Consider the following 24,255-nt stretch of genomic DNA (forward strand, 5'->3'; position numbering starts at 1 on the left):
AAAAGATTGATGTTGCTTTCACACAGTCCTCCTTCCTCCCCTTCCAAAAAAAAAATCCTGCTGCATTGAATACATGATTAGCCCCATTCCTGCTGCTGGTGTTGGAAATCCCGCCCCCACAACCTAGGGACACTTCCAGCTCATCATATGCAACATGCTGGGAGCAGTATTAAAATATTGAAATGAGCTGACCTCGCACAATAACCCAAGATCAGCTGCTGTGCCAGGACTGTATTATCAGCCTCCAAAATGATTATGTTCAGCAATTAATGTTTTGCAATTAGTATTAACATGTACAATTTAAAATCTTTTTCCAAGAAATACACGTGCTAGAGAAACAGTGCATTGTTTTCAAACTGCCAAAGTATACCTCATACAGCATACAGAGGGATCTCCTGCATAAGCAGCAACTTCTGCCCAACAGCAAGAAATTAAATGAATAAATAGCACATTCATTGTATATCAAACACAGTAATAAATACTGTGGATGGATTAATACCAGTAATTCTACCTCAGGTCTTAGATAACATTCATAAACCACTCAAGCTTTGCTTTGTGATAAGATCTGAACCTCTAGAGGGAATTACTGTCTTGTATCTCAATCCCTGCCATTTGTCTATTCTGTATTTATTGTGTTTTGTTTGCAATGCAGTTTTCAACAACATTCCAATACATTTTACATATAAATTTAATGAATCCCATTACTTTCATGGGAATTCACAGCTATTCGCAATCACTTTGGGGCATATATTGAAAGGAATGAACCACAACTGGGCAAGACTTCCCTCGATGTTTCTACATGATTTTAGATGAATTGGCAGTGGGTGGAGACAGGAAATCATCCAGCGAGTTGTTCTACTGGCTTCCTGCCAATCGCCATCACTTCTGGGATTTACGCTCAAATATAGGCAGCATTTTCAAATTGCATGATCATGACAAAATTATATGAGAGATCACATTTTTTGTTATCACTGCCATAACATATTGGATGCAAGAAACATCATTTAAATTTCAAAATTTGTTGAAGTTCCGACCCTCCACTTTAGGTGGCCTGAAGCAGCTGGTCCCACCCCATCACTGCAAGTACCCCAGGACTGCAAGCAACCATTTTTCACTCCCCCTCCTAAGATGGGCTCCTTGTCAAAGGTTATAATCCCACTGGGAGCCTGCCACAATTATAATTAGATTCACCATAAAGTCCACTGAGATCAGTGCTAGCAAAGCAACTGACTTTATGCCAAAGTAGAAAATCCTGTCTAACCATGCCTTTTTGCATATCCATTTCCTTTGAAATTTTATATAGTCAACTGTGGTTATTAACTGTTCATTAACCACCCATAGTTCTCTGAATTATTGTATTGAACTTTTGATCAATTTGTGTGCTATTTCTACATTACATCTAGTCATCAGAAACAAAGCTATTATCCTCTGTAACACATCCTCTTGAATAATGCATGAAGGTAGATGTATTATACATAGTTGTGGTAGATATACTGTACTTAACACCACTGGTCAATTAATCAACATTTGCTGGTTCCATCGCTTTACTTACTATTACTGCCATTCATTAATAAGTTCCCTAGGTCCCAACACTATTTGAGATGTACATAAAACAATGTTAGAAACTTGTAGTTGTAGCATATAATGTAGAACCGTACATTCATTTAGACTTTAGAAAATATATTGCATGAATCCCTGAAATTTTAAAGAATTGATCAAACGTTTTTAACAGATGGCAGCTGAAAATAGATGCAATGTTATAAGATGTTGGCATACTTTTAAAATGTTATCAATGTTACTGAGAATCTGGCCAGTGCAATATGGGTTTTATAATTAGGGGCATAGAGTACAAGAGTAAAGAAGTAATGATAAATTTGTACAAAAAATTCATGAGGCCACATTAAAGCTGTAGAAAGAGTACAGCATAGATTCACCAGGATGCTGCTAGGGGTGGGAAACAAAGGATATGAGGAGAGACCTGAGGCACTGCGACTACATCCATTGGAGCAGAGAAGGCTAAAAGGAGATTTAATGGAGGTTTTTAAAAATATTGCTGCAATGAGTGGTTGAGGCAGAAACCATTGGATCTTTTAAGGGAGAATGGATAAATATTTGAAGTAAAGGAAGGTAAAGGGTTATGAGGAGAGAGCAGGGCAATGGGATTAGTTTTGCAAAGAGCTGAACGTCCCGCTCCATGGTTCTGTTTCTATGGGGGAGATTTTGAAGCTTCCCACCCAGTGGAAACAGGGTAGTCATGCCTGAAAAACATAGGGAGTAATTTATCGCCCAGTCCCCACAATCGTGGCTGTTGCCAGTTTGCCAGGATCCTCGGAAGCAAACGCACAGCTAATTTAGGTTTCAAATCGGTGTCCTATGACATCAATAGGACCCCAATGCCATTTTAGGACTCAACTTTGCGGAGCGTTTGCAGTGCACACTTTGCCCAGTATCAGCTGGTGGTCCAGCCAAAGAGGAGCCCAAAGGTACTTACTTAGTTTTGTGGGGTCAGGAGGAGCAGGAATGTGGGCTCCCCGATGTAACGTGGGCAGCTGCCACACAGGGTCTGGTCCCACCAACCGAACTTTTTCAGGACTCAGAGGCCAGCTGGGCCGTCCAATATTGCGGCAGCCCAGAACCAAAGGGCTTACCCGGAATGTCCGTTTCCTGCCCACAACACTATATTATTGAGCCCTGGCACTCAAAATGGACTGGGCCTCCCGTCGACACTATTGGGTGCAAAGCCTAGTACTCTTCTTGGATGCAAAAAAAAGCATTTGATACAGTGGACCTTCCTATTCCCACGCTTGAGAGAATCAACCTTTCTTGGGCACGCATGGCAATGTGAACAGGTGAAACAGACTACCCACATCGCTGCTTGGATGAGTAAATTACAATGAATACACTCTCCCTCTCTTCTTTTTAATTCATTCTCGGCATGTGGGCGTCCCTGGCAAGATCAGCATTTATTGCCCATCCCAAGCTGCTCTGAGAAGGTGATGGTGTGCCACCATCTTGACTGCTGCAGTTCATGTGGTGAAGCTGCTCCCACAATGTTGTTAGGTAGGGAGTTCCAGGATTTTAATTCAGTGACAATGAAGTAACGGTAATATATGTCCAGGTCAGGATGGTGGGTGACTTGGAGGGGAACTTGTAGATGATGGTATTCCCATGCACCTGACCTTCCAGGTGGTGGAGGTTGTGGGTTTGGGAGGTGCTGCCGAAGAAATCTTGGCGAGTTGCCTCTGTCTTACTCCAGTAGCCACAGCATTTATGTGGCTGGTTCAGTTGAGTTTCCAGTCAATGGTGACCCCCAGGATGTTGATGGTGGGGAACTCGGTGATAATACTGCCACTGAATGTCATGGAGAGGTGGTTAGGCTCTCTCTTGATAGAAATGTTCACTGTCTGGCATTTATGCGGCATGAATGTTACTTGCCACTTAACCTGCTACATGCGGGCTTGGCCTGCTTCATTATCTGAGGGATTGCAAATGGAGCTGAACACTGTGTAATCATCAGCGAATAGCCCCACTTCTGACCTTATGATGCCGGGAAGGTCATTGATAAAGCAGCTGAAGATAGTTGGGCCTAGGATGCTACCCTGAGGAACTCCTACAGTGATGACATGGGGCTGAGATGATTTGCCTCCAACTACCACAACATCTTTCTTTATGTCAGGTATAACTCCAGCCACTGAAGAGCTCTCCCCCGCTCCTAACCCCCACTGACTTCAGTTTTACTAGGGCTCCTTGGAGCCACACTTGGTCAAATGCTGCCTTAAAGTCAAGAACAGTCGCTCACCTCACCTCTGGAATTCAGCTCTTATGTCCATATCCAAGGCTGAGAGATCCAGAACCCAAACTGAGCATCAGTGAGCAGGTTATTGGGGAGTAAGTGCCACTTGATAGCTTTGTTGATGACTCTTTCCATCACTTTGCTGATGATTGAGAGTAGGCTGATGGGGTGGTAGTTGGCCAGGTTGGTTTTGCTTTTTGTGGACAGGACACACCAGCGCAATTTTCCACTTTGTTGGGTAGATGCCAGCATTGTAGCTGTACTGAAACAGGCTGGCTAGGGGCGCAGCTAGTACTCGAACATGGATCTTCAGCACTACAGCCGGGATATTGTTGGGGCCGTAGCATTTGCTGTGTCCAGTACGCTCAACCATTTCTTGATGTCATGTGCAATGAATGGAATTGGCTGAAGACTGGCATCTGTGATAGTGGAACCTCAGGAGCAGGCACTTCGGGCTGAAGATAATTGCAAATTCTTCAGCCTTGTTTTTTCACTCACTTGCTGGAATCTGCCATTATTGAGGATGGGAATGTTCATGGAGCTTCCTCCTCCCGTTAGTTGCTTAATTGTCCACCAGCATTCAGGCAGGATGTGGCAAAGCTGCAGAGCTTTGACCTGATCTGTTGGTTGTGGGATCACTTAGCTCTGTCTATAGCATGCTGCTTTTGCTGTTTAACATGCATGTATTCCTCAGTTGTAGCTTCACCAGGGTGGCACTTTATTTTCATATCTGCCTAGTACTACTCCCAACATGCTCTTCTACACTCCACATGAACCAGGGTTCATCATCTGGCTTGATGGTGACGTAGAAGTGAGGGATACTCTGGGCCCTTAGGTTACAGATTTTCATGGTATACAATTCTGCTGTGCCTATGGATGCTTAATTTTGAGCTGCTAGATCTGTTCTTAATCTATCTGATTTAGCATGGTGATAGTGCTACACGACATGATGGAGGAATGATCATGAACTGTCCAGAAAATACCAGGTCATGCAAAATGAACAACTGCATTACCATTGAATCTGCCGCTACTTCTGGGACTCTGTTGTACTGCTTGTTCTGCTTCAAATGAGCACAGAGAGCCTTATAATCTATAGAATTGCACAACTCTTAGTACTGGCAGCAACAAGGTGCAAAACAAGGAAGCAACCTGCTCCACCTCCTCAACAAATCGTGCAACATTTGCCAATCTGAATGAGTACTAAATGGGTTGTACGTATAGCTGTTTGGGCTACCACTTCGTAGTGCCCCAAATCACCTTTAACACCCAGATGATTTCTCCTACCCCATCCCCTACTCCCTCTTGTAAGTGGGGCTGTCTGGAACCAATCTGAGGTTGGGGGGCGGTGGAGGAGGAGGAACATGACAACTAGTTTAAACACTAAAGGCTCCTAAGTTTTCAGTCCACACAAAACTGCTCCTATACCACAGAAAAATAGCTTACTTAGTTAAACTCAATGTTAATGATTACATGTCCCTGATGTGGTTGGCAGGATGCCGCTGTCTACATTCTCTATATTATCAGTATTTCAATAAAAGAAAATGGCTAAATTTTCATCTTCACCACAAGGGTGGTAATCTGGCGGAGTGGGTCATCTGTCTGTTATAGAACCCGCCTGATTTTCAATCCATTGAAATTAAACCACTGCATCACTATCGATATGTCCCTCAAAAATACCAGCAAAAGGAAGTGTAATTTGAAAAATAAAATAGAGCAGTTAACTAAAATCAGATTTCTGTGCCCCTGAAATTATATTGTTGGATATTAGTGGATGAATACTTAACATACTCGTCTGAAGGTCCTCTCCCCGCTACTTTAACCCAGTTAAACAAAATTGATAATGGGGGTAATTTCCAACTTCACCTCTGGGTTGTATCATATCGGAGCAGATTGTCCATCCTTTATAGAATCCACCTGATTTTCATTCCATTGATTTCAATGGAACGAAAATCAGGCAAGTTCTACAATGGGCGGGTGATCCGCTCAGTCAGGATACCGACCAGGTGGTGAAGTTAAAATTTACCGTGTTTTCACTAATATGTTGAAGGGAGGAATTTCTAACAACTGCATTTAGCATTCATACATTCGAATGTCACAGCGTAATTTCAGGACCTGTCACGTTTTTAGGAAAGAAGCACAGCATTACACTATCAATCAAATTAGATATATGCACAAAAATATATATTATCTAACTTTAAGTTTTAATTGTTAAAATGGAACTTGTATTTAATATAAAGTTTCAGTTTCTTTGCCCTTAGTTTTTCCTTTTTTAATGGTATGTGATGAGAACTGTTAATGTTTTTACATATTGCTAATTTCTCAAGAATATTTTATAGTGACAAAAACACAATGAAGACATAATTTTAAAAAATAGATGTTGCTTTCTGCACAATGATTTATTTACTTTGAAGTTAAACATTGCCTTTTTATTTCTGATTCACCATTAAGGGCTTGACTACAATCAACTCTGGACATGATAACACATATCACAGACCTCAAAGTAGTATATCATTGTCAGGGAGTTGGCAGACAAGTTCAGTTCAGACAAGGACTAAAGCTGCTGGCCTGGAGTTTCCTTTGTGGGCGCAACGCAGATGTTAGACTCAAAAACTTTTTTAAAACTTAAAAATTTCAATTAAACCCAATGTCGCACCCATTTTGCCGGTCAAGTTATGCCCAAGTATGCTCTCAATCTCATTAGAATACACCGGAACTTAAAATGGGCGTAAATCAGCGCAAACAATCGGGGCCCAAGGAAAGCGCCAAACCCACATCATACATTTCTTCTTTAAAGATGAAAATTTAAGTTTCAACTCATTTAACTCAAGCACAGTCTGTTTATGAACCTGCAATCGGGGAAGCATTTCAATCTTTAATGTGACTTATACTTATGCCATAAAAATGCATTAAAAGAAACAGAAAATACAAAGCAGGTCTCATTGAGGATAAATTTTTTTAAAACTTAAAAATTTCAATTAAACACCAGACAAATGACTTCCTTTCTTTCTGCATCTGAAAATCTAGTCGCAATATGAAGAGAGCCTCCAGACAAGTTTAATTGGAGGATACTAGAATTTGAGAGTTGGGTGCATGGCCAGTTTTGTGGGTGAAGATTCAGTCGGGCGGAGGATTTGATGGACAGCCGTAAAAGATCGAGGAGACTTGAGCATATTGTAGTTACGTGCATAACTCACTTATGCACAAAATTCCGCGACCTTTTAAAAGTGTAATTGGTTTGCGCCCAGATTACGCGTGTGTTTGGACCTAAATGCGAAGCAAATTCCAGGCTGTTGTGTAAGCTGCTTGTAGAAAGATTGCACTTCTGGGTACAGGATTGTTCTGGGTAATTTGAATGTCATGAACTTTTGACTCTTTGGCTAATGGAAAACCCAGCCTGTAAATTAACCACAAACAACAGACTTTTGTCTACTGCTAAGAAAGACAGAAAACAGACACAGAACAGGAAAGGTTGCGACTTTGGACACTGCAACAAAAAGTATCAATGACAGAGATGCCCCTTTTATGGGAGTCGGGAATCAGAAGACAAAATCTCAAAACTGTACAGTAAGAGAACGAACTGTGCTATCGGAAGGAGTGGCAACGTGAAGAAGATGAGGAAGAATTGCTTCAGTAGACACACTGGCCCTTCCCAGGACAACAGTCTGGTCAATCTGTGTTCTGAGCCATGTTCCCAGATGTGAGTATTGTTTAGAGTTATTGCTTATTGTTGTTTGGCAATCGAATAAAATATTTAGTAATCTTAGTACCAGTTTCTGCAGTTGTTGTCTCCACTCAAGGTTAGAACGAGTAATAGGGTTATTTCCCTAAAAATAGGGACAAATTCATAATAATCCTACACTTCAGAGATGCTCCATCCGCTACAGCTTGGTCTTTTCTCCCAATGTTTTGGGGACATTCTCTTACGTGAAATGACACCATTACGGAACTGCAAGGGCAAAATATCCTAGTGATGTCATCACATGCACTGATGTTTACAAATCATAGTAAAAGATTTATTTTTCACATTTTCAAATAATTCTGATCCCCACTTTGGGTTTTCCTTGTATCACATGCCAGTCTCAGAGGGACGAAAGGCAACTTGTTGGTGGGTTGTTGCAAATGCAACTTTTGAATTGGCTGCCAAGAGATGCACATGCTGAAGGTGTTCTGGCCCACTGATTTCCTCCCTGCTGCCCTATAACAAAGCACTTTGCATTACTTCATTTCCTCAACCTGAAGAATTGGCCAAGCTCTGGAATTCAGAGTGGAGAATCACAGTGTGGCATGCTGTGTTGTGTCTCTGTATTTTATAAATCATGCACTGTGCCATCTAAATACAGGATACAACCTCTTCAATGTTAATTACAGAAAAAAGGTGACTCAAATTTCGTTTAACTATAAAAGGATATCAAATAATTCTTAAAGACTCTTGATTTTAACATAATCTTAACATAAATTAGTGAAAAAGAAACTGAAAATTAATTGCAGTCCAACTTACCTGTCGTTTTTGCCTTTATGAATCAATGAAACGGGGAGATATTTGTTTATTACCAATGCATATATATGATTTATTAACAATAATGTTACTTGAAAAGCAGTGAAATAAAACATAATTCCTAACATAAGGAATTTTGGAGTGAGAGACTACTCCACCCATTCCATTATAATGCAGATCTCTGGTGCAAATGCATATCCAGTCATTGCAATCATATTCTTCATCTACATTTTCTATTAATGCTATTCAAGTCTTCAGCTAAGACTCAACCTTAATACTCGAAGGGTTTATTGTTCTTTTCATGAATAATGGGTTACTTACCCATCTATAAAAATTAACAGATCAAAATCAGGATTGATTTTACTTCCAAAATGTTCATGCAATAAAAATCCATTAGAGTTAACAAAGGCAAACTGGCCAATCAGAACCTCCCTGAAATAATGCTGCTTTCAGACATCTTAAGCACCTAAATTGGTCCATAATCGGGAGAACTGATCAAAATCCCTTTAATCCAGTGAGTGAGCAAAGTTTGGTCAAAATGGCCCAACAAAGATTTTACACCTCTCTGTACAGACACAGTTTGGTTCTAACCTGAATCAACTCCTGCTGGCAACTCAGACACTCGAAAAAAAAAACTTATAGCTGATGAGTCTGTCACATTTAATTTAAAAATGAAATGAACAAAATACTCCCAAATGCTTATGAATGAACTAAGTGTATGAATATTTCATAGTGTAAAACAGTTACAAATTTATCTTCCACGTTTCAATTCACTCCATATTACACCTGTCAGACAGTGTCTGATGTAAGTGCAATGATTTCAGTGTGCAAGTTGCCAGCAGGAATCGGGGTAAATGCATCAGCATCCTGCACATTCCCCTAAATCTGCCATGGCTTCTGTCACAATGCAGTTTAAAGTTGCCCAACTAACTCATCAACTCTAAGTAATGGACTTGTAATTGTTAGGACTGAGTAATCTTCTCCTTTATTCCCACCCTTAGCAAAACTTCGAAAGAAGTCTCTTAATTTTAGAAGTCCTTACCAAACAATTTTTTTCTTCATTGGTGGATTAGCCTTTGGAAACATATTTCAGCATCAAAACAATGCTCCAAGAGAGGAAATCATGGGAAGAAAACTATGGCATCACTTTCTACCAGTCTTGATTTTTTAAAAATCATATCTACTTTTACTTTGGAACTTGACCATCAGAGGAAAATATAACTGAAACTAAATCCGAGCTTGTTACCTGATTTTCTGATCCAGAATCCTGTCCAACACTTTTTTGATAGGTCTATCTTCACAGCATTTCATGCTAATTTATTCCGGAAGAAAAAAAATGCTGCCTAATTCTCATTTTGCATCAGTTTAGTAATTTGAAAAAGATGCTTCGTTATCTGTTTAGCCAGTACCAGCATATGCATAAGGAGCCAAATGCCCCCTTTCTGCACTGAAATTTCTATGATTTAAGTACAATACACTCCTAATAACACATATATATATTTCTTTCATTCTTCGAGCAGTTGAACCATAGTTCACATAAATCAACTTTCTAAGAAGAACCATTCTGAATGCGATCAGAAAGCATTTATGTTGCCTTTCTCAGTTAATTAATGTCCTTACCAAGGGATGGAGACCAGAAATGGATGCAGAATTTTATGATCTAACTCCTATTTTATAGAGAGAAGAAGAGGTAATATTTGATCTCTGGCTTTATATTCTATGCATCTACCAGGTACAATGAACAATGGTTAGCCATTTAAATTTAGATTGAGAGCCTACTCAAACTCTGGATTTTCTGACTTCAATGGGTTGAAATTGCATGTTGCGATATTAGTAACTAACTCATGAAGGCATTTATATTCTTCTGCCCTCTATTTTAACAAGACTTTAACCTTTTTAAAATGAACCAGTTAACACCTTTCTTTATTAAAATACCAGACAAAGGAATTTCATACAGATGTGTTTGTTACTAACAGTGCACCCCACAAATCTGAAAATATAAATGAACACTCAAGAGGAGAGTCAGGGAAGAGTCTTCCAAAACACTAGGAAAACAGGAATATCAAGTGGCATAACAAACTAAACCACTATTTCTTAACACATAACCACTCCACACCCCACACACCCACCCCGCCCCCCTCCTCTCCCTCCAATATCAAGGAGACCAGTCGGGTTGCATACATGACCAGGTATGCAATCCAGGGAATCAGATGCCCGGCAACTGCCGTGGAAATTCATGGGCAGGTCACATACACACTATTCTTAAAATACATTTTTTAATGCTACTTTAACAAAATAAAAATCACTACCTTCCAGCTGCCAGGAGTTAAGCCCACAGAAATATACAACGGTAGAGTAATTTGATCAAACAGAACTGATGCAAAGCTTTGACATTCCTGAATTCATCAGGGTCAAGCTGATTCAGATCAATGTAGATTTAAAATCTAATTCAGAATGAACCTCTCTGGTACACCATAACACTGATTGCAGCTTGTTAATTACTGTCTCATACTATTGATTTTAATGAATAGTGCTCCATCAAATCCAAATCCTTTTCTTTTCCTTCCTCCTCCAAACTAAAAGGCTTATGTCATTGTGCTTAATTGTTTTTGTTACCAAAATTCATTACACAGAGGACAAGTTGCAAGGATCTGTGCCACCTGATGTTTCTGTCCATGAACTATTGGCTGGATAATTTAGAAAAGATGCAACCACGAGTCACTTACAACATCAAAACGAAAACTGTGGTTCAACTGGAGATAACGCACTGAATACAGCAAGTAGTTTGTGGCCATCGTGACAAGGTAATCTTTCACTGCTCCGCCTTAGCACTGGCTGTAGTATAAGGTCAACCAATAAGAAGGGGACTTTTAAAACTTTAAAATATCAGCAAGCGCTGACCTTCCCAAAAGCCAACGTTAAAATGTAACCTGCACTTCAATGCTAGTGAGCAGAGACTTGCGTCACTGCTACTCCGAGAGCAAGTTGGAGCTCACGCTGCATTAAAATAGGGTTCCCATCCCTCCCACTTTCGGCGGGAGTTTCCCCGAATAGGCGATTGGTCTCCCGAGCGCTGCTGCCGGCGACCTGGAAGAAACGGTCCTTGTATGTGCTGTTCCCACTTTCGCAGCACCCTGGCTGTCACTGCGTTGTCTGAATCTTGCTGGTCACCCTGCTATTCGGAAAAACAACTTCATTGCCGGTTGTGAGGATGACCAATTTGGGGCCAGCAAAAATCACCTGGAAACTCCATGAGTTCTGAGAGTGCAACATGGGAGCGAGAGAAAGAAAATAAAACACAAACTCGGTGGGGGGGTTGGGAAGACAGCGAGAGAACCACAAACTGGGGAGGGAGAGAGAGAAACACAAACTGGGGGAGGAAGCCAAAAAGAAATACAAATTGGGGGAGGGGGAGAGAATGAAACAAACTGGGGCAGGGGAAGAGAGAGAGAAACACAAACTGGGGAGGGAGAGAAAGAGAAACACAAACTGGGGCAGGGGGAGAGAAAGAGAAACACAAACTGGGGGAACGAGAGACAGAAACACAAACTGGGGAGGAAGAGAAACAGAAACAAACAGGGAGAGAGAAACAAAAACTGGAGAGAGAGAGAAACACAAACTGGGGGAGAGAGAAGCACAAACTGGGGGAGCGAGAGAGAGAGAAACACAAACTGGGGAGATAGAGAGAGAAACACAAATCAGGGAGGGAGCAAGAGAGAGCAATACATTCAGTGGGAGCGAGAGAGAGAGAGAGAGAGAGACACACACATAAACTGGGGAAGGAAGAGAGAAATACCAAGTGGGGAGGGAGAGACAGAGACACAAACTGGGGAAGGGAGAAAGAATGAAAAACCAACTGGGGGTGAGAGAGAGAATGAAACACAAACTGGGGCAAGGGGAGAGAGAGAAACACATACTGGTGGAGTGAGAGTGCACAAACTGGGGGATAGAAAACACAAACTTAGGAGGGAGAGAAAGAGAAAAACAAACTGGGGGAGAGAGACACATAAACTAGTGGAGCGAGAGAGAGAAACACAAACTGGGAAGAGAGGGAGAGAGAGAGAGAAAAACAAACTGGAGAAGAGAGAGGGACGAAAACACAAACAGGGAGAGAGAGAAACACAAACTAGGAGAGAGTGAGAGAAAGAGAAGCACAAACTGGTGGAGGGAGAGAGAGAAACACAAATCGGGGAGGGAGCAAGAGAGAGAAACATGAACTGGAGGAGCGAGAAAGAGAAACACAAACAGCAGGGAGAGAGAGAAACGCGAACTGGGGGGGGGGAGAGAGAGACACACACACACAAACTGGGGAAGGGAGAGAGAAACACAAACTGGGGGGAGAGGAGTGTGGGGGAGAGAGAGAGAGAAACATGAACTGGGGGTGCGAGAGAGAGAAACCCAAACTGGGAGGAATGAGAAACACAAACTGGGGAAGTGAGAGAGAGCGCGAAACACAAACTATGGTCACAGAGAGAAACACAAACTGAGGGATTGAGAGAGAGCAACACCAACTGGGGGAGGGAGAGACATAAACATAAAATGGGATGACAGAGAAACACAAACTGGCGGAGTGAGAGAGAGAAATTCAAATTGGGGAGGGAGAGAGAGAAACACAAACCGTGGGAGCAAGAGAGAAACACAAATGAGTAGAGAGAGATACAAACTGGGAAGAGAGAAAAACGCAAACTGGGGGAGGTAGAGAGAGAGGAACACAAACTGGGGGAGAGAGAAAGGGAAACACAAACCAGGGAGAAAGAAACACAAACTGGGAGAGAGAGAGAGATAAACACAAACTGGGGGAGTGAGAGAGATACACCAACTGGGGAAGCAAGAGTGCAAGAAACACAAGTTGGAGAGGGAGAGAGAGAGCAACACGAACAGGTATGGAGAAAGAAACACAAACTGGGGTGACAGAGAAAGAGAAACACAAACTTGGGGAGGGAGACAAATAAACACAAACTGGGGGTGTGCGAGAGAGATACACAAACTGGGGATGCCAGAGAGAAAGAAACACAAACTGGGGAGGGTGAGAAAGAGAAACACAAACTGGGGAGGGAGAGAAAGAGAAACACAAACTGGGGCAGGGGGAGAGAGAGAAAAATACAAACTGGGGAGGCAGAGAAAGAGAAACACAAACTGGGGAGGAAGATAAAGAGAAACACAAACTGGGGGAGAGAGAGAGAGATAAACACAAACTGGGGGAGTGAGAGAGATACACCAACTGGGGAAGCAAGAGTGCAAGAAACACAAGTTGGAGAGGGAGAGAGAGAGCAACACGAACAGGTATGGAAAAAGAAACACAAACTGGGGTGAGAGAGAAAGAGAAACACAAACTTGGGGAGGGAGAGAGATAAATACAAACTGGGGATGTGCGAGAGCGATACACAAACTGGGAAAGCCAGAGAGAAAGAAACACAGACTGGGGAGGGAGAGAGAGAAATACAAACTGGGGAGGGAGAGAGAAAGGGAAACACAAACTGGGGGAGGGAGAGTGAAACACAAACTGGAGAGAGAGAAAGAGAGAGAGAGAGAGAGAAACACAAACTGGGGAGGGATAGAGAAAAATAAATTGGGGGAGGAAGAAAGAGAGAAATACAAACTGTGGGAAGAAAGAAACACAAGCTGGGGGAGCGAGAGGGAGAGAACACAAACTGGGGGGAGAGAGGGAGGGAGGGAGACAGATACACAAATGGGGAGAGAAAGACACACACACACAAAGGAAAAATGGGGTGGGGGAGAGAGAGCAATACAACCTGGGAAAGGAAGAGAGAGAGAGAGAGCAACACAAACTGGGGGAGGGAGAGAGAGAGCAACACAAACTGGGTGAGAGAGGGAACGGAACAGAAACTGGAAGGAAGAGAGAGAAACAAACTGGGGGAAGGAGAGAGAGAGAGAGAGAGAGAGAAACACAAACGGCTGCAGAAAAATCTGAAGGGGGAGGGCGAGCAGCCAGAGGTCGTGGTCCATATTGCTACCAACGACATAGGTTGCAAGAGGGATGAGGTCCTGCATTTGAAGGAGCTAGGAAAGAAATTAATCAGCAGGATCTCAAAGGAAGTAATCTCTGGATTACTCCCAGTACCATGCGCTAGTGAATATAGAAATAGGAGGATAGAGCAGATGAATGCGTGGCTGGAGAGATGGTGCAGGAGAGAGGGCTTTAGATTCCTGGGGCATTGGGGCCGGTTCAGAGTGAAGTGGGACCTGAACAAGCCGGACGGGTTGCACCTCAACAGGGCCAGGACCAATATGCTCGTGGAGAAGTTTGCTAGTGCTAGTGGGAGGGTTTAAACTAGCTTGGCAGGAGGATGGGAACATGAGCATAGATTCAGAAGGGAGAGAAGCAGAGCAAGAAATGGAAGATAAAAATTTAGAAGGGAGATTGGAAGGCAGAGGAAACAAAGGTTAGAAAATAGACAACAAAAGAGTTTGGCAGTGCTTAATGGTATACCTCAATGCAAGGAGTCTAGTAAATAAGGCAGATGAGCTGAGGGCACAGACAGACACGTGGAAGTATGATATCATAGCTATTCCAGAATCATGGCTTAAAGAGGGGCAGGAATGTCAGCTCAACGTTCCCTGGTTACAGGGTTTTCAGATCAGATAGAGAGGGGGATAAAAAAGGAGGGGGATGGCAATATTGGTTAAAGAAACAATTACAGCTGTGAGGAGGGATGATATGTTAGAAGGCTCCTCAAATGGGGCCATGTGAGTTGAGCTAAAGAACAAAAATGGGGCAATCACACTGCTGCGAGTGTACTATAGACCCCCAAACAGTTAGAAGGAGATAGAGGAGCAAATATGTAGGCAAATTTCAAAGAAGTGCAATAACAATGGGGCAGTAATAGTAGGGGATTTAAACTGCCCTAATATTAACTGGGATACAATCAGTGTAAAAGGTATAGAGGGTGCAAAATTATTAAATTGCATTCAGGAGAACTTATTTAGCCAGTACGTAGCAAGCCCAACAAGAGGTGGGGGGGGGGGCAGTTCTGGACTTAGTTTTAGGGAATGAGGCTGGGCAGGTGGAAGGAGTATCAGCGGGAGAGCATTTTGCTGATAGTGATCATAATTCAGTTAGATTTAGCATAGTTAATGGAAAAGGACACAGATAGAACAGGAGTAAAAGTTCTCAATTGGGGAAAGGGCAATTTTACTAAGCTGAGAAGAGATTCAGCAAAAGTGGACTGGAAACAGCTACTTGAAGGTAAATTAGTGTCAGAGCAGTGGGAGGCATTCAAGGGAGAGATAGTGAGGGTTCAGAACAAACATGTTCCCACAAAGAAAAAGGGTGGGACTGCCAAATCAAGAGCCTCCTGGGTGACAAGAGGCATACAGGGCAAGATATGGCAAAAAAGGAAAGCTTATGTCAGATACCGAGGGGGTGACTTTTGGAGGCAATTATGGGGCGGGGAGGCTCCGAAAATCGTGGAAATCCCGTTCGGGTTCAGAAGCCGGCTCCAACCCGCCGACATCCGAGTTTCCCAGGGACCCACCTGTGTGCGCGCGGGCGACCCGAAAACGCAAGTCCCGCCGGCAATTAAAGTTGGCGGATGACAGTTAAAGAGCCAAATGTACGGTACTTAAGGTACTTTACCTGTGACAGAGTAAGTGATTGGAAAGGTTTTTAACTTACCTGGGCGGCTTGCCCACCGCTTCTGATTCATGCGTGAAGGGTCAGATCAGGCAAAAAGCAACTAAATAAATTAAATAAAAAACCATGGAAGGAAGTGAAAACACTAAATGAACCTACCTTTGAAACCTGCTCCAATGTCCGATGTCTCCCGCTCCAAGGTCTCCCCCTCCAAGGTCCCCCTCTTCATCCCCCCGATCTTCCCCTCTCCCCCCTCCAACCGGTCTTCCAGTCCGGTACCAGATGACGTCTGGCTCTCTCTCTTTCTTGCCCCCCCACCCCTCACGTTGCACCTCCTGATGGCAACCAGCCTGTCAATCAGGCTAGCAGCCGGGCGCGAAACCCGGAGAGGACGTTAACCACTATCAATCAACGTGCGATCGCATCGGAAATGGTAAGTTTTGTTCATGCAGGTTTGCCACGCACATCTTCACCCCCCCCACCCCCCGCCCCCCACTGCCAACCCGCCACCATTGTAAAATCGAGCCCCGAGAGTTCAATACTGCAGAAAACCTAGAGGAGTATAGAAAGTGCAGGGGTGAAATTAAAAAGGAAATTAGGACAGCAAAGAGAGGGCATGAAAAAATACTGGCAAGTAAAATCAAGGAAAACCCAAAGATGTTTTATAAATACATAAAGAGAAAGAGAATAACTAAGCAAAGTGTAGGGCCTATTAGAAACCAAAGAGGTAACCTATATGTGGAGGCGGAAGATGTGGGTACGGTTCTTAATGAATTTGTGTCTGTCTTCACAAAAAAGGGGGATGATGCAGAGATTATAGTTAAGGAGGAGGAGTGTGAAATATTGGATGGGACAAACATAGTGAGAGAAGAAGTATTAAAGGGTTTAGCATCTTTGAAAGTAGATAAATCGCCAGGCCCGGATGAAATGTATCCCAGGCTGTTAAAAGAAGCAAGGGAGGAAATAGTGGAGTCTCTGACCATCATTTTCCAATCCTCCCTGACTACAGGCGTGGTGCCGGAGGATTGGAGGACTGCTAAAGTTGTACCGTTGTTTAAAAAGGGAGAAAGAAGTAGACCGAGTAATTATAGGCCAGTCAGTCTAACCTCGGTGGTGGGCAAATTATTGGAATTAATTCTGAGGGACAGCATAAATCATCATTTAGAAAGGCACAGGTGAATCAAGGACAGTCAGCATGGATTTGTTAAGGGAAGGTTGTGTCTGACCAACTCGTTTGAATTTTTTGAGGAGGTAACAAGAAGGGTAGATGAGGGTAATGCGTTTTATGTAGTCTGCATGGATTTCAGCAAGGCTTTGGCAAGGTCCCACATGGCAAACTAAACGCCCATGAGATCCAAGGGAAAGTGGCAAGTTGGATCCAAAATTGGCTCAGTGGCAGGAAGCAAAGCACAATGGTCGACAGGTGTTTTTGTGACTGGAAGGCTGTTTCCAGTGGGGTTCTGCAGGGCTCAGTACTCGGTCCCTTGCTTTTTGTGATAAATATTAATGATTTAAATGTAGGGGGCATGATTAAGAAGTTTGCAGATGTTACAAAAATTGGCCGCGTGGTTGATAGTGAGGAGGAAAGCTGTAGACTGCAGGAAGACATCAATGGATTGGTCAGGTGGGCAGAAAAGTGGCAAATGGAATTCAATCCAGAAAAGCGTGAGGTGATGCATTTGGGGAGGGCAAACAAGGCAAGGGACTACACAATAAATGGGAGGATACTGAGAAGTGTAGAGGAAGTGAGGGACCTTGGAGTGCATGTCCACAGGTCCCTGAAGGGAGCAGGACAGGTATATAAGGTTGTTGAGAAGGCATACGGGATTCTTTCCTTTATTAGCTGAGGCAAAGAATATAAGAGCAGGGAGGTTATTCTAGAACTGTATAAAACATTGGTTGGGCCACAGCTTGAGTATTGTGCACAGTTCTGATCACCACATTACAGAAAAGGTGCGATTGCACAAGAGAGGGTACAGAGGAGATTTACTAGGATGTTGCCAGGGCTGGAGAATTTTAACTATGAGAAAAGATTGGATAGGCTGGGGTTGTTTTCTTTGGAACAAATGAGGCTGAGGGGTGATTTAATTGAGGTATATAAAATTATGAGGGGACTAGATAGAATGGATAGGGAGGACCTATTTCCCTTAGCAAAGGGGTCAGTGACCAGGTGGAATAGATTTAAAGTGATTGGTAGGAGAATTAGAGGGGAGCTGAGGAGAAATCTTTTCACCCAGAGGGTGGTGGGGGTATGGAACTCACTGTCTGAAAAGGTGGTAGAGGCAGAAACCCTCAACTCATTTAAAAAGTACATGGATGTGCACTTGAAGTTGCTTGGGCTATGGACCAAGAGCTGGAAAGCGGATTAAGCTGGATAGCTCTTTTCGACTGGCACGGACATGATGGGCCGAATGGCCTCCTTCTGTGCCATAACTTTCTATGATTCTATGAAGCACAAACTGGGGGGGGGGGAACGGAGAGAGGATCACAAACTGGAGGAGAGAGAATCACAAACTGGGAGAGCGAGAGAGAGAACACCACAAACTGGGGAGGGACGGAGAGAAACACAAACGGGGACAGAGAGAGAGGGAGAGAACACTATACTGGAGAGAGTGAGAAACTGGGGGAGTGACAGAGAAACACAACGGGGAGATAAAGAAAGAAATGCAAACTGGGAGAAAGAGAGAGAGAAACACAAACTGGGGTCGGGTGGTGGCGGGGGGGAGGGAGAAACACAAACTGAGCTTAGAGAGAAGGAGAAACACAAACTGGGGAGAGAGAGAAACAGAAACTGTGGGGAGTGAGAGAGAGAATCACCAACTGGGGGCGAGAGTGCGAAACACAAACTTGGGAGGGAGAGAGTAACAGAAATGGGTAGGGAGAAAGAATCACAAACTGGAGGAGGGAGAGATAGAGAGCAACACAAACTGCAGGAGGGAGACACAAACTAGGGAGGGACAGAGAAAAACAAACTGGGGGGAAGAGAGAAACATGAACTGGGGGAGTGAGAGAGAGAAAAAAGTCAAGGAGGGAGAGAGAAACACAAAGTGGGGAGGGAGAGAGAAACACAAAGTGGGGAGGGAGAGAGAAACACAAAATGGGGAGGGAGAGAGAAACACAAACTGGGGAGGGAGAGAGAAACACAAACTGGGGAGGGAGAGAGAAACACAAACTGCGGAGGGAGAGAGAAACACAAACTGCGGAGGGAGAGAGAAACACAAACTGCGGAGGGAGAGAGAAACACAAACTGAAGAGGGAGAGAGAAACACAAACTAGGGGGAACAGAGAGAAACACAAACTGGGGGAGGGAGTGAGAGCAACACAATATCGGGTGGGAAGGGAGAGAGAGGGAAAAACACAAACTGGGGGAGGAAGAGAGAAGCACAAACTGGGGAAGGACAGAGAAACATAAACTGGGGAAGTGGGAGAAATACAAACTGAGGGCAGAGAGAAACACAAACTTGGGGTGGGAGAGAAAGAGGAACACAAACTGGGGGAGGGGGAGAGAGAGAAACACAAACTGAGGGAGGGGGAGAGAGAGAAACACAAACCAGGGGTGCCAAAGAGAGAAACACAAACTAGGGAGTGAAGGAGAGAGCAACAGAAATTGGAGAGGGAGAGAGAAACACAAACTGGGGAGGGAGAGAAAGAGCAACAGAAACTGGGGAGGGAGAGAGAATCACAAACTGGGGAGGGAGAGAAAGAGCAACAGAACTGGGGGAGGGAGGGAGCAAAACACAAACTGGAAGGGAGAGAGAGAAACACTAACTGGGGGAAGGCGAGAGAAACACAAACTGTGGAGGGAGAGAGTCACACTAACTGGGGAGGGACTGAGAGAAAAACAAATTGGAGGACGGAGAGAGAGGGAAATACAAAGTAGGGAGGGAGAGAGAAAGAGAAACAAATGGGAGGGAGAGAGAGAGAAACACATTGGGGGGGGAGAGAGGCAAACACGAACTGGGAGAGCGAGAGAGACACACAAATTGGGGGTGTAAGAGGGAAACACAAACTAGGGAGGGAGAGAGATAGCAACACAAACTGGGAAGGAGAGAGAAACACTAACTGGGGAGGAAGAGGGAGAGAAATGCAAAATGGGAGGGAGAGAGAGAGACACAAACTGGGGAAGGAGAGAGAGAAGCACAAACTAGGGAAGGAGAGAGAGAAGCACAAACTAGGGAAGGAGAGAGAGAAGCACAAACTAGGGAAGGAGAGAGAGAGAGAAGCACAAACTGGGGAAGGAGAGAGAGAAGCACAAACTAGGGAAGGAGAGAGAGAAGCACAAACTAGGGAAGGAGAGAGAGAGAGAAGCACAAACTAGGGAAGGAGAGAGAGAGAGAAGCACAAACTAGGGAAGGAGAGAGAGAGAGAAGCACAAACTAGGGAAGGAGAGAGAGAGAGAAGCACAAACTAGGGAAGGAGAGAGAGAGAAGCACAAACTGGGGAAGGAGAGAGAGAGAAGCACAAACTAGGGAAGGAGAGAGAGAGAGAAGCACAAACTGGGGAAGGAGAGAGAGAGAAGCACAAACTAGGGAAGGAGAGAGAGAGAGAGAAGCACAAACTGCTGGAGGGAGAGATCGAAACACAAACTGGGGGAGGGAGAGAGAGAGAGAGGGAGAGAGAGAAACACAAAATGGGAGGGAGAGAGAGCAACACAAACTGGAGAGGGAGAGAGAAACACAACCACGTAGGGTGAGAGTGAAACACAAACTGGGGTAGGGAGGGAGAGAGAGCGCAACATGAACTGGGGGAGGGAGTGAGAGCATCACAAACTGGGGGACGGAGAGAGAATGAGAAACACAAAATGGGAGGGAGTCAGAGAAACACAAACGGGTGGAGAGAGAGAGAAACACAAACAGCTGGAGAGGGATGTTAAAATTGTTTAGCCATGTGGTGAAGGATAGAGTAATGGAGCCTGGTCTTTAGCAGCTTCCAAGCCTTTATTGACACAAACTGAAGAGATAAAGAAACACCAACTGGGGAGACAGAGGAGCACCAACCAGGGAGATAGACAAATACAAATTGGGGAGATAAAGAAACACAAACTGGGGAGAGAGAGAAACACAAACTTGGGAGACAGATAAACACCAACTGGGGAGACAGAGAAACACCAACTGGGGAGACAGAGAAACACCAACTGGGGAGACAGAGAAACACCAACTGGGGAGACAGAGAAACACCAACTGGGGAGACAGAGAAACGCCAACTGGGGAGACAGAGAAACACAAACTGGAGAGATAGAGACACACCAACTGGAGAGATAGAGAAACACCAACTGGAGAGATAGAGAAACACCAACTGGGGAGATAGAGAAACACCAACTGGAGAGATAGAGAAACACCAACTGGGGAGATAGAGAAACACCAACTGGGGAGATAGAGAAACACGAACTGGGGAGATAGAGAAACACCAACTGGAGAGAGAGACACACATCAGCTGGGGAGATAGAAAAACACCAACTGGGGAGATAGAGAAACACCAATTGGGGAGACAGAGAAACACTTATTGGGGAGACAGAGAAACACCAACTGGGGAGACATAGAAACACCAACTGGGGAGATAGAGAAACACCAACTGGGGAGATAGAGAAACACCAACTGGAGAGATAGAGACACATCAGCTGGGGAGGGAGAGAAACACCAACTGGGGAGATAGAGAAACACCAACTGGGGAGACAGAGAAACACCAACTGGGGAGACAGAGAAACACCAACTGGGGAGACAGAGAAACACCAACTGGGGAGACAGAGAAACACCAACTGGGGAGATAGAGAAACATCAGCTGGGGAGACAGAGAAACACCAACTGGGGAGACAGAGAAACACCAACTGGGGAGACAGAGAAACACCAACTGGGGAGACAGAGAAACACCAACTGGGGAGATAAAGAAACACCAACTGGGGAGATAGAGAAACATCAGCTGGGGAGAGAGAGAAACACCAACTGGGGAGACAGAAAAACACCAACTGGGGAGTCAGAAAAACACCAACTAGGGAGATAAAGAAACACCAACTGGGGAGATAGAGGAACACCAACTGGGGAGATAGAGATACATCAGCTGGGTAGATAGAAAAACACCAACTGGGGAGATAGAGAAACACCAATTGGGGAGACAGAGAAACACCAACTGGGGAGACAGAGAAACACCAACTGGGGAGATAGAGAAACATCAGCTGGGGAGACAGAGAAACACCAACTGGGGAGACAGAGAAACACCAACTGGGGAGACAGAGAAACACCAACTGGGGAGACAGAGAAACACCAACTGGGGAGATAGAGAAACACCAACTGGGGAGATAGAGAAACATCAGCTGGGGAGATAGAGAAACACCAACTGGGGAGACAGAAAAATACCAACTGGGGAGACAGAAAAACACCAACTGGGGAGTCAGAAAAACACCAACTAGGGAGATAAAGAAACACCAACTGGGGAGATAGAGACACATCAGCTGGGGAGATAGAAAAACACCAACTGGGGAGATAGAGAAACACCAATTGGGGAGACAGAGAAACACCAACTGGGGAGACATAGAAACACCAACTGGGGAGATAGAGAAACACCAACTGCAGAGATAGAGACACATCAGCTGGGGAGGGAGAGAAACACCAACTGGGGAGATAGAGAAACACCAACTGGGGAGACAGAGAAACACCAACTGGGGAGACAGAGAAACACCAACTGGGGAGACAGAGAAACACCAACTGGGGAGACAGAGAAACACCAACTGGGGAGACAGAGAAACACCAACTGGAGAGATAGAGAAACACCAACTGGAGAGATAGAGAAACACCAACTGGGGAGATAGAGACACACCAACTGGGGAGATAGAGAAACACCAACTGGAGAGATAGAGACACACCAACTGGAGAGATAGAGAAACACCAACTGGGGAGATAGAGAAACACCAACTGGAGAGATAGAGAAACACCAACTGGAGAGATAGAGAAACACCAACTGGAGAGATAGAGACACATCAGCTGGGGAGGGAGAGAAACACCAACTGGGGAGATAGAGAAACACCAACTGGGGAGACAGAGAAACACCAACTGGGGAGACAGAGAAACACCAACTGGGGAGACAGAGAAACACCAACTGGGGAGACAGAGAAACACCAACTGGGGAGATAGAGAAACATCAGCTGGGGAGACAGAGAAACACCAACTGGGGAGACAGAGAAACACCAACTGGGGAGACAGAGAAACACCAACTGGGGAGACAGAGAAACACCAACTGGGGAGATAGAGAAACACCAACTGGGGAGATAGAGAAACATCAGCTGGGGAGATAGAGAAACACCAACTGGGGAGACAGAAAAATACCAACTGGGGAGACAGAAAAACACCAACTGGGGAGTCAGAAAAACACCAACTAGGGAGATAAAGAAACACCAACTGGGGAGATAGAGGAACACCAACTGGGGAGATAGAGACACATCAGCTGGGGAGATAGAAAAACACCAACTGGGGAGATAGAGAAACACCAATTGGGGAGACAGAGAAACACCAACTGGGGAGACAGAGAAACACCAACTGGGGAGATAGAGAAACATCAGCTGGGGAGACAGAGAAACACCAACTGGGGAGACAGAGAAACACCAACTGGGGAGACAGAGAAACACCAACTGGGGAGACAGAGAAACACCAACTGGGGAGATAGAGAAACACCAACTGGGGAGATAGAGAAACATCAGCTGGGGAGATAGAGAAACACCAACTGGGGAGACAGAAAAATACCAACTGGGGAGACAGAAAAACACCAACTGGGGAGTCAGAAAAACACCAACTAGGGAGATAAAGAAACACCAACTGGGGAGATAGAGACACATCAGCTGGGGAGATAGAAAAACACCAACTGGGGAGATAGAGAAACACCAATTGGGGAGACAGAGAAACACCAACTGGGGAGACATAGAAACACCAACTGGGGAGATAGAGAAACACCAACTGCAGAGATAGAGACACATCAGCTGGGGAGGGAGAGAAACACCAACTGGGGAGATAGAGAAACACCAACTGGGGAGACAGAGAAACACCAACTGGGGAGACAGAGAAACACCAACTGGGGAGACAGAGAAACACCAACTGGGGAGACAGAGAAACACCAACTGGGGAGACAGAGAAACACCAACTGGGGAGACAGAGAAACACCAACTGGAGAGATAGAGAAACACCAACTGGAGAGATAGAGAAACACCAACTGGGGAGATAGAGACACACCAACTGGGGAGATAGAGAAACACCAACTGGAGAGATAGAGACACACCAACTGGAGAGATAGAGAAACACCAACTGGGGAGATAGAGAAACACCAACTGGAGAGATAGAGAAACACCAACTGGAGAGATAGAGAAACACCAACTGGGGAGATAGAGAAACA

General features: G+C 44.4%; 1 protein-coding gene and 1 long non-coding RNA gene across 11 annotated transcripts in view; one reads left to right on the forward strand and one right to left on the reverse strand.

Annotated features, from left to right (window-relative positions):
- Nucleotides 1-24,255, reverse strand: part of nrxn1a (neurexin 1a) — a 1,536,646-nt gene that overhangs the window by 716,835 nt on the left and 795,556 nt on the right. The window lies entirely within an intron of this gene.
- Nucleotides 7,245-24,255, forward strand: part of LOC137324559 (uncharacterized) — a 65,669-nt gene continuing 48,658 nt past the window's right edge. The window contains exons 1-2 of the long non-coding RNA XR_010963664.1: nucleotides 7,245-7,490; nucleotides 10,922-11,092. This is a non-coding gene — a long non-coding RNA (uncharacterized lncRNA). The remainder of the gene's footprint in view (nucleotides 7,491-10,921; nucleotides 11,093-24,255) is intronic.

This window comes from Heptranchias perlo, chromosome 8, assembly GCF_035084215.1.
Source record: "Heptranchias perlo isolate sHepPer1 chromosome 8, sHepPer1.hap1, whole genome shotgun sequence".
In the NCBI taxonomy this organism is placed as follows: domain Eukaryota; kingdom Metazoa; phylum Chordata; class Chondrichthyes; order Hexanchiformes; family Hexanchidae; genus Heptranchias; species Heptranchias perlo.